The 14,895-nt window shown below is 41.1% G+C and overlaps 1 protein-coding gene across 2 annotated transcripts in view; it reads left to right on the top strand.

Moving 5' to 3' along the window:
• Window positions 1-14,895, top strand: part of SNAP23 (synaptosome associated protein 23kDa) — a 45,467-nt gene that overhangs the window by 1,497 nt on the left and 29,075 nt on the right. The window contains exon 1 of one of the 2 annotated variants that reach the window (XM_006778045.2): window positions 3-27. The exons of the other annotated variant lie outside the window; for it this stretch is intronic. The gene's annotated coding sequence lies outside the window, so the exon portion shown is untranslated. Of the gene's footprint in view, window positions 1-2; window positions 28-14,895 lie in introns of those variants that run through there. 2 annotated transcript variants of the gene reach the window in all.

Below are 14,895 nucleotides of genomic sequence, written 5' to 3'. Positions count from 1 at the left end.
GGGGAGGAGAGTGACCGGAACTGCTGGGTGAGTCTCCAGGAGTGGGGTTAGGGGAGTTGGCCGGGGTGACGATTGAGATAGCCCCAAGAAGAGAAAGTATGTCGTGACGATGGAAAAGTTGATGGGGTCGGGCTTTGGGAGGAGAGAGTACCCTTACCCTTCCTTGAACCAAGCGAAGGTCACCCCCACTGCTCACCACCCATCCCCGCCGTGCTGCTCCGGGACGGGTCAGCAGCCTGTCCGGTGCCTACAGGGATCAATTTGGAACTAGTTATTTGAAGGTCTCTGGGGTTTATGGCGTTGGAGAGTCCACGCTCTCTAGGAAAGCCCATTCTTTCCGCGGCTTTACCGCAGAAGCGCGGGGTGGGGGTGGGGGGTGGGGTTCGATAAAACGAATTTTACAATTTGGGGCTGGAGCAGTCGCGGGCCGGGGGAAATATTGGAAAGTGCTGTTTTCACCTCGTCATTTTTATTGTCATTAGTCATCACAGTGTTAGGAAAGGCCGGCGAGGGTAGAGGAAACCGAAAAACGTTGAGGTTGGGGAAAAAAGATGAGAAGGGAATATTATTTTGCCTTTTGCTACTTGTCACCTCCTTGTGGAGGAGGGAGGAGTGACTGGGAGAAGGGAGTTTGGAAACGAGCGGCTCTGACCATGTGCCCTCAAGCTTGTGAAAATAATGTAGCTTCTTGGTAGCAGATATTTCAAGAATGAAGACGGATGCTTCATCTGTCCTGGTGCCCTGAAGACTGGTTTTCAGATCTCCCAGGAAAATACCGCAGATACCCTGATAGAAGTGGTTCTCCCACATTCTTGCCCAGCCCAGATAACCGCATTTGAAATCCATGAGACATCATTAGCTAGAACACTTGGGAATCTAATCTTAAAATACCTCATATTAAAACATTTTTTAAAATGAGTATTTTTGTCATCAGCAAAATTGATGCCTAGGCATTCATTCAGCGATCACTTGTTATTCATTCTTTTGGCAGGAGTTAGTGAGAAAGAACACATTTATGTAAATACTAGAGGTCCAGTGCATGAAATTCGTACACTGGAGGGGGGGGTCCCCTCAGCCTGGCCTGCACCCTCTCACAGTCCAGGAGCCCTTGGGGATGTCCGACTGCTGCTGTTGCGCTCCCCTGCATGAGCCCCAGTTTCTGGCGCACTGACCACAAGCCAGCTCCTGAGCATCTGCCCCTTGGTGGTCAGTGTGTGTCATAGCGACCGGTCCTTCTGCTGTTTGGTCGATTTGCATATTAGCCTTTTATTGTATAGGATAGGATTAGCACATATGGAGAAACACCTTTTCCCCCATTACCGTAAGTAAATAAAATGATCATATAAATCAACCTACAGTTTGAATATTTATCAGTGTTTCTGGGGTGGTTTGTTTTGTTTTGTTTTTGGTCAGGTGCTTGTCTTGTGGCTATGCATTAGGAAACTGCTATCTTAGTTTCAAAATAGGAATAACTTATCGTGCCATTATTTTCTTAACAATAGTGGACTCTTTCCTGTAAACAGTAGAATTTCTGTATGTGTCTTAGTATTTGTTGATTTTACTCAAAATGAACTTAAGCATAGTAATAAGCTCGCTCAAGATCACATATTTTCTAATCTCAGAACACAAGAAGAAAGCAAACAAACAAAAATCAGGCCCTGTTCCTCATGGGACAGCTGTCAGTACCTCACTTATCATGAACTACATACCACCATCCTAAAATTTGCCTTTTAGAAGAATATCTGTTATTTTACTTCATAGTTTTAATGGGCTTTTAAAAAAACATTACCCTTTTCCAAAGTGATAATCTATGAAATCATACTTTTGATGTATTTTATACCTTTTCCTGGTATACATTATAGTAAATATGTAAATACTAAATACTGTTGCTTATGTAATGGCTAAAACCATAGCTTGTTCTCACTCTGTACTTCGGAAAATACTGCTTTGGGTCCTAATCTATTCATTTTTTAAATAAAGTGAAAATTGGACTACCTAAACTGTAAGGCTTCAAAGTTTTCTGTGAGTCCTATGATGGTCTTCACTATTATGACACCGTTATAGTAAATTATTTGGTTTCACCAGGTGAAAGTATATTAGAATAGCAAAAGGAAAAAAGGATAGTTACTCTGAGATTTTGTGAAATCAGCTGCCTTTTTTTTTTTTCTTCTTTCTTCTGACTAAGACGCTTTCTTTTCCTCCTTTGGTTTCTATGTCTTAAGCATTCTGGAAACCTATTTTTTAACTCTATTTGTATTCCGCATTATGTATATACTAGAGCCCTGGTGCACAAATTCGTGTATGCCTGGGATCCCTTGGTCTGGCCGGTGATCGGGGCCAATTGGGGGCTGTGTTGCCCAGTCCCCAATGGGGCCGATCAGGGCTGGCTGGTTGCGGGGAGAGATCGGGGGAGGTTGGCCAGCTGCGGGAGGTTGGCTGTGGGAGTGCACTGACCACCGGGGAGCAGCTCCTGTGTTGAGCATCTGCGCCCTGGTGGTCAGTGTGTCGTCATAGTGACTGGTCGACCAATCGAGAGGTCATCCGGTTGTAATGGTCGCTTAGGCTTTTATATATATAGATAAGTAAGCATTCATAATATATGATGTTGCTTGCATCCAAGAGTGCTGAACTTTTTACTCCAGTGCCATATTTTGTTTTTGGGTCTGTAGATTGACAGAGGAGTAGATGACAAGGACTGGTATTTTCTTTGTTGTGGAGAGTGGCTTGAAACAGATTGATTCACAGTGCCTCCAACAATTGGAGGAATAGAATTGTGGAGCCGGGAAACAGCATGTACTGTTTAATATTGGAGGTGAAGGTGGTGTTTTATTTCCACTCATTTAAATTCACTGATATTTTGGATTTGACTTTAATTTAGGTTGTGTTGCTACTAAAATATTTAAATCATTGATCACCATAGTTTTATGGAATTCCCTCATCTTGTTGATTTTGTGAGTTCTGTAACTTGGATTTAAAGTTTGTTTTAAATTTATTTTAGCAATGTTTTGACAATTGAGATTACCTTTATATGGACCCTTGATGCTTATAAAATAAAATCCAAACTTTTTGGTATAGTATACAAAGCCCTTCACAACCTGTCTCCTGCCTGCCTTTTAAAGCCTCTCTGCCCTTATATGTATGTTAAATTCTTGCAGGACTATTGATGCCTTACATTGTGGCACTTCTTTGATAGTCTGAAACCACAATTTCTTTCGAGTTGATCATGATTGGTTTTCATTCCCAAATCATAATCATGATAGATATTTAATAATTATTATGAAAAACTTGAATAGTTTTATTGAGTAATACATGACAGCCAAATGCTTTGCATGAATTAGCTCAGTCCTTATAACAACATTTGATGTAAGCATTATATTTTCATTTAATGAGAAACTGAATCACAGAGAAGTAAGCAATAGTCAGGATTTGAAACCACTATGCCTCCAAATATTGGGCGCGTAATCACTACACTGTATTGCCTTTTGTTTAAATGAGAATGCCACTCCTTTAATCTGTGAGAGGGATATTCTTTTCCAGGGACCTGAATTCTTATACTTTCATCTGTGGCATCTGAATCCTGGTATCGGAATATTTGAGAACCTAACCAGAAAGCTTCTAGGTGAACTTGGAATCAGAGCCACAATTTTAGATAGTTTGGGTGAATATTTCATTCTGGCAAGGTGAAGCCTTGCCAGTCATCCCCACCTCACACTTGGTATGTTTCTGGCAGATAATCATATTTATGTTTGCCAGATTGTATTTTCCTTCCCTAGAAGATGAATGCTCTATTCTCTCTCTCTCTCTCTTGGGGTGTCAGGATTAAATCACCTCTTAATAAAATAAGGGCCTTTAAATTCTAGGATTCCCCCCACACACACCTTTTTTAAAAAAATTGATTTTGAGAAACATTGATGTGAGAGAGAAACACCAATTAGTTGCCTCTTGCACACGCTGGGCTAGGACAAATGCTGCATTCCTTGAGCCTCCTTATCTTTCATATAGAGCATTCTTTTTCTGTTCTCACAGCCATTTTTTTAGACAGGGTCAATATAATAAATTACTAGATTATAATCACATCTAGATTAAAAGTGTGGAAGTTCCAAGGTTGAGCAGGATTTAAAAACTGGGTCTTGACATCAAGCGATTAAGTTATAATAGGTGTTTCTGTAAAACTGACGTGTAATTTTGGTCTTTTTGGTTATGTTTGTTGGTGATACTTTCTCACTCAGCAGTATACAGTCATGTGTTTGAATCATGTGCTTCAGTGCTGTTTGAAACCAAGATATTTAATAGATATGATTAGTGGTGTGCTTACATGTACATTGTTTTGGGGCCTGTACATAAGAATAGTTGAAGTTGTTCCTGTAAAAGGAAGTTAAAAGGAAAGAGGAAGTAAAAAGGGGAAGCTAGCCTTAACATAAATAAGACTCTTATCTAATGCCTTTAGGAAGAATTAAATTTCCTAACTTGAGCATGGATTCTTTTTGGCCTAACCCAGAGTATTTAGAATATTTTGGAATTATCTACAACTGTACTTTTTGAGTAATTGGGTGGACATTTTTCCTTTCTCCCCTCCTTCCTTCCTTTTTTAAAAAAAAATATTTTTATTGATTTCAGAGAGGAAGGGAGAGGAAGAGAGACATAGAAACATCAATGATGATAGGGAATCATTGGTTGGCTGCCTCCTACACACCCCTTCCTAGGGATTGAGCCCACAACCCAGGCATGTGCCCTTGACTGGAATCGAACCCAGGACCCATTAGTCCCCAGGCCAATGCTCTATCCACTGAGCAAAACCAGCTAGGGCCCTTCCTTCCTTCTTTATGTGTAAACATTTTTTTTTTTTTAAATTTCACTCCAGTCTTTTTTAAAAAATATATTTTTGTTGATTTCAGAGAGGAAGGGAGAGGGAGAGAGAGATAGAAACATCAGTGATGAGAGAGAATCATTGATCAGCTGCCTCCTACACGCCCCACACAGGGTATCAAGCCCGCAACCCAGGCATGTGCACTTGACTGGAATCAAACCTAGGACCAACCCTTCAGTCTGTAGACCGACGCACTATCCACTGAGCTAAACTGGCTAGGGCTATGTATAAACATTTTTAAAAATATATATTTTATTGATTTTTACAGAGAGGAAGGGAGAGGGATAGAGAATCAGAAACACCGCTGAAAGAGAAACACCGATCAGCTGCCTCCTGCACCCTGGGGATGTGCCCACAACCAAGGTACATGCCCTTGACTGGAATCGAACCCGGGACCCTTCAGTCCGCAGGCCGACGCTCTATCCACTAAGCCAAACCGGTTAGGGCTGTATAAACATTTTTAACGTTTAATGTTAAAAATGGAATCTAAGAGCAAAAATAGATTCCTAAAAATAAACTAAATTATTTTACCCAGTAATGGCCCATATCTGAATTTCTACTTTGTTCTCCTTAATCCTTTCTCCCACTCCTTCCCTTTATTTTCCATTATTCATCTCTAGAGTCTTCAAGAAAGAGTGCTTAGGTGTATTGTGCATATACTTGTACTTCCTTAGGTGCCTAGAATGGCACCTAATAACTGACAGCATGAGATACCAAGTGTGAGGTAGGCATGATTGACAAGGCTTTCTCTGTCTGAAAGTATTTTGGCTCTGATTCTAAGTTTACCTAGAACTTTCTGGTTAGCTTCTCAAATATTTTGATACCAGGAGTCAGTTACTGCAGATAGAGAACGTAACAAATAACATTAATATATAAAAGCTCAGTTCATTAATAATTGTCATTGCTAGGCACTGTACTAAGCACTTTGTATACATTAACTAATTATATTTCTGAAATAACCCAGGGAGGTAGAACTGTTAACAAATGAGGAAACTGATAGTTGAATAGGTTAAGTAAACTGCCTGGGTATCAGAGCTAAGATGAATTCACAGTCTATCAGAATTGGTGTTATTAGCCACTACGTGATGCTCACTCAACATGATTTATTAAATTATCTCATCTTATCCAGAAGTAGCAAGCTTAGTCACAGGAGAATTAATAACTAAAATCATATTCAACCCAACTAGCCCTTGACAGTAGTTCAGATGGTCGTAGCCTTAGGCTAAAAAGATTTTAGTCCAGTAGAGAGGCAGCATTTATGTTCATGAAACAACTAAGAAAACTGAAAAAAAATGAAAAGGAAAACTATATATTTGGACACAGTGGAAAAGAGTGCTTTATTTTCTGTATCCTAACTACAATGGATCATGAAATACCTATTTTAAAAAAAACAAGAGTAGGCTTAACCGGTTTGGCTCAGTGGATGGAGTGTCGGCTTGTGGACTGAAGGGTCCCAGGTTCGATTCCGGTCAAGGGCATGTACCTTGGTTGCGGGCAAATCCCCAGTGGGGGGTGTGCAGGAGGCAGCTGATCGATGCTTCTCTCTCATCGATGTTTCTCTCTCATCGATGTTTCTGACTCTCTATCCCTCTCCCGTCCTCTCTGTAAAAAATCAATACAAATGTTTAAAAAAAAAAAAAGAAACAAGAGTAGTTTTCTTGACATCAAAATATGTTCCCTTACTGATAGCAGATGTGTGAAAGATACTTGGAATTAATTAAGAGGAATGTATTTTAGGACTAGAGTTCCTTTCTGCCAAACCTACAAGACTGGGTAGGCTACTGACTCCTCATTGCTTTTCATCCATGAGAGCAGCGGTTCTCAACCTGTGAGTCGTGACCCCTTTGGGGGTCAAAGGACCCTTTCACAGGGGTTGCCTAAGACCATCGGAAAACATATATAATTACATATTGTTTTTGTGATTAATCACTATGCTTTAATTATGTTTAATTTATAACAATGAATTTGGGGGGGGGGGGGGGTCACCACAACATGAGGAACTGTATTAAAGGGTCGCGGCATTAGGAACGTTGAGAACCGCTGCATTAGAATAAATGAGTTTCAACTCTTTGGGGGAGGTCACCATAGCTAGACTGTAGTTTTCACCACATTGTCTCCTGACAGCCCTTGTCTATAATTTCCCTCTTCAGTTGGGCTCTGGTATGACTTGCCTTCTTAAGGCCACAGGCCCTTGCAAACAACTACTTTCTCTTTCTCAGCTACTATTAAGTCTGTTCCAAGAAGGCCCTCAACCGCCATCCTTTCCCATGACCAGTAAGGATTGTGTATTATAGAAATAGCCTAAGAGCCAGAAAAGTTGCATTTTTTTCTCTTAGCATAAAGAAGTTGGACTAGATGATTTCTGAAGTTTATTTCTCTTCAGAGATAATTCTCTGAGATGAGAATTAAACAGAAACATTGTTCTTAGATAATTGATTGGTTAATTAGGCAGAAATTTCTTAGGCTAGTATTTTCCCAATGATGTTTCATGGAAGCCTGTTTCCTTGGGATTAATAAAAAAATTCTTGGAAGGAAGGATTTTATGGCCAACTACATTTGACTGGGATAGCCACAGGTTTCTTCACTGCTTCAGGATTTCTGATTTCCAACCAAGAATTTAATCAGCCAACCAGTCAGTGATGCCAGGAAAAATATAAAAATTAGGATATTGAGAGGGAGGTATTAGACCTAAATATATTCATTGTTGAAAGTCAGTGGATGATATTCAAAATTGAAAATATCAAGAAACAACACTAGCCCTAGCTGGGTGCTCAGTGGTTAGAGCATTAGCCCTCTACAGAAGGATAGTAGGTTTGATTCAGGTCAAGGGCACAACCTTGGTTGCAGGGCTGTGACCCTGCAGGAGGCGACCAATCCTTGTCTCTCTCTATCTGTCTCTCCCCCTCCTTTCCACTCTCTCTCTAAAAGATAAAAAAATAAATCCATGGAAAAAATATCCTACGGTAAGGATTAACAACAACAACACTATAAGCTCTGATCGTGTCATTTGGAGCTTGCAACATTTTTTATCTTTTAGAGTTTTTCACCTCCTTTCTTCTCCAGGAAGAAAAGTGGTGGTTGGCAAACAGAATAGAGCAAACATGTTAAAAATATGTAGCTCAGTTGGTTAGAGCGTTGTCCCGATACACCAAGGCTGCAAGTTTAATCCCCTGTCAGGGAATTTACAAGAATCAACCAACAAATGCATACATAAGTGAAACAACAAATTGATGTCTCTCTCTCTCTCTCTCTCTCTCTCTCTCTCTCTCTCTCAAATCAATCAATAAATAAGTTTTAAGAAGGAAATAAACCTAATACCATTCTTCATTAAGATCCAAGTACAGCCGAAACCGGTTTGGCTCAGTGGATAGAGCATCGGCCTGCGGACTGAGGGGTCCCGGGTTCGATTCCGGTCAAGGGCATCGACCTGGGTTGTGGGCACATCCCCAGTGGGAGGTGTGCAGGAGGCAGCTGATCGATGTCTCTCTTTCATTGATGTTTCTAACTCTCTATCTCTCTCCCTTCTTCTCTGTAAAAAATCAATCAAATATATTAAAAAAAAAAAAAGATCCAAGTACAGTCTGTGTTTACAATAACTTCTTGGAATTCTGAAAACATACTTTTCTTTTTTTTCCCTTTTCCATCTTTTTAAAAGAGAAAAGAGTCCAAGTTTTCTTCCCTGTAAACAAGGGAACAATTGTTCTTTTTAACTGGCACTCCTGGCTATTTTCCATTATTAATCAAAGGTTTGTAGTTATTACATAACTTTTGCTGCTACTGAAGTCATAGAGTATTCTGAAACCTGTCTAGAAAACCAGTGTATGTTTATAATTTTTCTAACATTAAAGATAATTAAGTTTTTTTGAATATTTAGAAAATACATTATTGTATAAGGCAAATAAAAATAACTTGTAAAAATTTTTTTACATATATGTTTATTGATTTCAGAGAGGAAGGGAGAGGGGGAGAGAGATAGAAACATCAATGATGAGAGAGAATCATTGATTGGCTGCCTCCTGCACACCCCCTAGGGATCGAGCCAGCAATCTGGGCATGTGCCCTTGGCCGAAATCAAACCTGGGACCCTTCAGTCCGCAGGCTCTATCCACTGAGCAAAACCAGCTAGGGCTGTAAAATTTTTTAACACACTTTTAGTCTATCTTATTTAAGTTGGAGTTCAAGTTTACATTTTGAGCCTTCAGTTTTTAAAGTATACATATTTTTATATGTAACATTAAGATTTATTGATAGACTATAATAGTGTATAACCTTGTATAATGACCATTTTAAATCTCTAAAAACAATTCAGTGTTTTCAGATATACTAACTAACATGTACATAATGATTTTGATGTTGCTTTATTAGATTTAACTTTCTCTTGCACCCAGTTATTAATTATAGCCAGGAGTGCCAGTCTAGATAAGTACCTATCAACTGGAAACTTGGTTTAATTAAACCTGTTTAATATCTGTCTTGACATGTGCAGGCTCATGACTGGCATGAAAATAGTTTAGATGTATAGCCTAAACAATGTCATCAACTTTAATGTTCAAATTTAGCCTTACAGATTGAAGTTAATGTTAAGTATCTATTATTTTCAGTGGCATTTAGATAGATGTCATTCATATTTAACATTGTTGCTTTACTTTTGGAGAAAGAAAACGATAATAGTTGCTACTATTTCTATCTGCTTCCCTAATAATATTAAAAAAATGGCTAACACTTGATTACCAGCCATGCCTCAGGAACTGTGTTAAGCACTTTGTATGGATCATCTTTTTAAATGTTTACTTTAAAAGCCCATGAAATAGATTATCTCCATTTTACAAATGCAAAAATCGGGTCTTAGTGGAGTTAGGTTAACTGTCCAAGGTTATTCAGCAAATACATTGTGGTGCCAGAATTTGAATGCTAGAGCTCCTATTACTCACCACTATCCTATCCTGCTTTGAACAGAAGTTGCACTTGTTTCCACAGAAGGTTACCATGAAAGTCTAATCAAAATATGCCAAAGAGAATTGCAAATATTTTTAAAATATATTTTATTGATTTTTTACAGAGAGGAAGGGAGAGATATAGTTGGAAACATCGATGAGAGAGAAACATTGATCAGCTGCCTCTTGCACACTCCCTACTGGGGATGTGCCCGCAACCAAGGTACATGCCCTTGACTGGAATCAAACCTAGGACCCTTGAGTCCGCAGGCTGACACTCTATCCACTGAGCCAAACCAGTCAGGGCTGAGAATTGCAAATTTTAGCAAACTGTTAAGAGTACAGTAATAAACTATATGAGTATAACACATGGAGCAACTTATATTGTGATTAATTTTTCTTTTAAGATAAGACAGAATAAGGCAAGAAACTAACTTGGTAGGATATTTTAATGCAAAATCCTTGCTTTTCAGTATAAACTGGATTATTTTATAAAATCATTCTTATATTGGTCTTGGGAGGACAGAACACTGTGGTATTGATAGTGGTTTAAAGTGTTTTCTCCATTATTTCCTGAGTCTCTGTCCATTTTTATCAAAGAAGACATATGGATCTCCTGTTGATTAAATTCTAAGCCCTTTTTTTTTGTTTGTATTCCTCCTTCCCAGGTCTAAGGTATTATAAAACAGCTGAAAACTTTGGTTACCCCGGACTTTCTAGTTCTTACATTTAACTGTCTTTGAATCTGTGGAAGAAATCAGATTTCATGGTTTTATTTTATTTTTTATTGAATTTATTGGGGTGACATTAGTTAATAAGATTATATAGGTTTCAGGTGTACATTTCTATAATGTGTCATCTGTATACTTAGTGTGTTGTCTGTTCACCACCCCAAGTCAAGTCTTCCATCAGGAAGGGTGCCTAGCCTATTTTCGGATATCCAGCACTTCTTATATCATCTTATATTTGTTAAGGGTAGGTGCATCAAACAGTAACACTTTTTACCAGACCATAAACTATCCTTGGTTTCAGAGTAGATGCAAGTTTGAATATTAAGTTTGTGCGTTACTGACTCGGTCACCCTGGGCAAATTACTTATTTAAACTGAGCCCTAGTTTCCCCATCTATAAAGTGGCATAACGGAGATAATGATATACTATATAAATACTTAGTAGAGTACGTGACATATAGTAGGTACTCAATGAACATTTCTTCCTCCTCACTCCCCTCAAGGTTTATAATAGAAAATAAATTAAGGATAAATTATAAGTCTTCTAGTAAGTCCAAATAGATCATAGTAAAGGAGATAAGATGTAAAAACTTGCCCTAACTGGTTTGGCTCAGTGGATAGAGCGTCAGCCTGCGGACTGAAGGGTCCCAGGTTTGATTCTGGTCAAGGGCATGTACCTTGGTTGCAGGCACATCCCTAGTTGGGGCTGTGCAGTAGGCAGCTGATCGATGTTTCTCTCTTATTGATGTTTCTAACTCTCTATCCCTCTCCCTTCCTCTCTGTAAAAAAAAGAATAAAATATATTTTAGAAAAAAAGATGTAAAAACGCTGAAAAAAATTTATTTTTCTCTCAAAGGCACATGGTTAGCATAGTGTGTTACATTCCTCAAGCAGTGGTAAAATAACTCAGATATTTAATCTATTAGTTTATATCTAAGGAAAAAAAGTGAGTTTAATAGGATCTTTGTGTCAAGTGATGTTTCATTTCCCCTCTCCACTCCCTCCCCTACTTCTCTTTACTTCAGCATTCTGGATAGCCCTTTCCTGACTCCATGAGAAAAACCACTGGAGATAATAATAAATATGAGTAAAGCTATATAGCTAATTCTGGGTCGTAACCTCCCCGACACTTCTGAGGAGTTTAGTAATGGCTAATAAGAGCCTGTGGAGTATTCTTTGTTTCCTTTTGTCCTTCCCCTTACAATTCTGCTTTATCTCTTACTCCCATCTCCTATCTAATAAAAGAGAAACATGGTAATTGGCGTATGACCGCTACCCTTCCCATTGGCTAATCAGGGTGATATGCAAATTAATCACCATCCAAGATGGCGGCTAACTTGCATACTGCAGGCAGGGCGGGACAGCGCCATCCGCTTGCCTCGCTGCCATCTGGGCCTGCTATTTGCAACCCGGGTGGCAGGTGGCCCCTATGGGAATAGACCCAGGGCTGACAGCGGGGACCCCAGCGATCAGCCACCGGCCACGCCCACAAACGGACCTCCCAATGGGATCCCGGGCTGAAGGCACTGATGCCACCAGCCACACCCACAAACTTCCATCCCGAGGGGATCTGACACTGGCAAGGCCCACAAATGGCTCTCCAGGGGGATCCCCAGCCGACAGGTGCTAATGCACTGATTTGCCAAAACCCACACCCAGGCAGCCTTTGTCCTGCACGAACTATGCAGCCCTGAGAGGGGAGTGGGGCCGCTGGGAGCAGGGCGGGAACTCCCCGGGGTTTGTGTCAGGCAGCTCAGAGCAGAGTGCGAACTATCCCCGCTGGCAGCTGCTTGCTCATTCACTTACTCACTCATTCATTCACTCATTCACTCACTCATTATTCACTCACTCAGCAAATTCACTCAGGTCCATGCACCAGGCCAGGCACTGAAGTTGAAGCAGGATAAGACAGAGCTATGTCCTCAAGATGTTAGTAATTCAGTATGCAGCCAGGAGAGGAGTGCCAGGACTCTGGGAGCAGGGGGCAACTTTCCCCGGGTGGGCTTCAGGGAGCCAGGAGTGGGGCTGGTACTGCTGCCATGTTGCCGTGGCAACGCGTTCCCTCCCCTTAGCTGCTTGCTCATTCACCTACTCGCTTATTCATTCACTCATTCACTTAATCACTCATTATTCACTCACTCAGCAAACCCTCTCAGGTCCATGGCACCAGGCCAGGCACTGAAGATGAAGCAGGATAAGACAGAGCTATGTCCTCAAGATGTTAGTAATTCAGTAGGGCGAAGCAGGCACATGAACGAGGCAGTTGTACACACAGATACAGTGTACTGGGTTCTGTGAGGGCTGTAACTAATGCTGACTTTGTTCTCTTGATAAATTGGGGCCTCGGGAGCCAGGCTGCCCCAAGCCTGTAGGCCTGTGCCTAGGACAGGAGTGGCCGGGGTCCCGGAACATGACAGAGGGCGCAGGTCGGGCTGAGGGGTCTGGCCCCACTCCTCACCCTCACCCCTGAGTGCACAAATTTTTGTGCACTGGGCTACTAGTCTATAATAATAAAAGCATAATATGCTAATTAGACCAGACAGCCAAACGATCTTCTGGACGACCTTCCAGAGGAAGCCGGGGCTGCGAAGGCCAAGCCCCTTGCACATATTTCGTGCATCAGGCCTCAAGTTTACTACAATCATGAGTGCAACATCCTCAAGAATCCAAAGTAAAAAAGTCTTAGGAAGCCTGTGTCCTAATGCCAGCCTGCCAGACATGTGAGAACTTTACAGTCTGTTTCTTGTCTTGTGTGTCATCTGCTCAGGGAAGGAAAAAAGTACTAGGAAGCACATTTGAGTTCACTGAAAGGGTGTGTGCTTCCAGATATCCCTGTTGTCGTGCCAGTAGTGACTGTTCACATCCACCTCTCAGCTACATATGCTTATATTTAAACTAGAGGCCCGGTGCATGAAATTTGTGCACAGGGGGAGGAGGTCCCCTCAGCTCAACCTGATTTTCTCCAATCTGGGACTTCTCAGGGGATGTCCGACTGCCGCTTTAGGCCCGATTGGGCCTAAACTGGCAGTTGGACATCCCTCTCAGAATCCGGGACCACTGGCTCCTAACTGCCTGCCTGCCTGCCTGATCGCCCCTACTGCCTCCCCCCACCCCCGCAGGCCTGGTACTGCCCCCCCCGCCGTCAGCCTGGTCGCCCCTCACTGTCCCCCTCTGTTGGCCTGGTCACCCCTTACTGCCTCCCTCTGCCGGCCTGATTGCCGCCAACTGCGCCCCCTGTTGGCCTGGTCACCCCACACAGCCTGCTGCTCAGTCGTTTGGTCGTCCCTCACTAACGCCCCTCGTGGCCTTGTCGCCCCACTCAGCCTATTCGGTTGACCGTTCGGTTGCAATGGCCCCTGGCTCTTTATATATATATAGATACTAGAGACCCAATGCATGAAATTCGTGCAAGGGGCTCAGCCCTTGCAGCCCCAGCTTCATCCGGAAGGTTGCTCTGCTGTTTGGTCTAATTAGCATATTAGCTCTATTTTATAGGAGGATATTTAGAAAGCAGGACTCTTGGAATCTTCAAGTTTGGCAGAGGTCAGTTTTGCATTCAAGCCTCTCTATGAACCTACATGCTGTTTTGCTCTTTTAAATAGGAAAATAGCAAGTATTGACTTGTAATTGGCAAGTATCACCTCTAAGAATAGAATTACAAAGTCATACAATTTGAGAGATCTGGACTTTCTCACTCCCAAAAGGACTTTATACTCACAGGATACTGTTTCAGAAAACCTGGCTAACGTGTCATTTCCAGGCACTAATTGATTAGTGTGTATTACTCTTCTTATCACTTTCTGCTTTGTTGGGCTTTGAGAGGGATAGATAATTTTAGAGCAGACTGCCTGGGAAGGGCAGGCTTTGAAAGGTATCTTGTTGGGGCTCTAGGAAGTGATGGAGAAGGCAGAAGCTACCTGGACAGGAGATGGGGATATTACAGAAAGGAAAGGTTACAAAAACTGAGATAAGAGGGTACAAAAGCAACTTTTTTCTTTTCATAATTATAACTACAAAAGTTTAACAAAGAGAAAGTATAGCATTAGCCTGTTTGTGATAAATCCAAAAGCTCATAAACAATTAGCAAAGTACTAAAGCATGTGGTTCCATTCATGATTATATCTAATGAACGATCAGTTCATAATTCAAGAAAGTCCTCTTATGTTATTTAAACGTAAGACGGGAAACCATAACAATCTTAGAAGAATCCATAGGCAGCAAAATATCAGACATATATCATAGTAATATCTTTACCAATACAGCTCCTAGGACAATGGAAACTAAGGTGAAAATAAACAAATTGGACTACATCAAAATAAAAAGCTTCTGCACAGCAAAAGAAACCATCAACAAAACAAGGGGAC

This window comes from Myotis davidii, unplaced genomic scaffold (genome assembly GCF_000327345.1).
Source record: "Myotis davidii unplaced genomic scaffold, ASM32734v1 scaffold46, whole genome shotgun sequence".
NCBI lineage: Eukaryota > Metazoa > Chordata > Mammalia > Chiroptera > Vespertilionidae > Myotis > Myotis davidii.
Note: the sequence above shows the minus strand (reverse complement) of the source record. Positions and strands in the feature narration are given on the sequence as shown.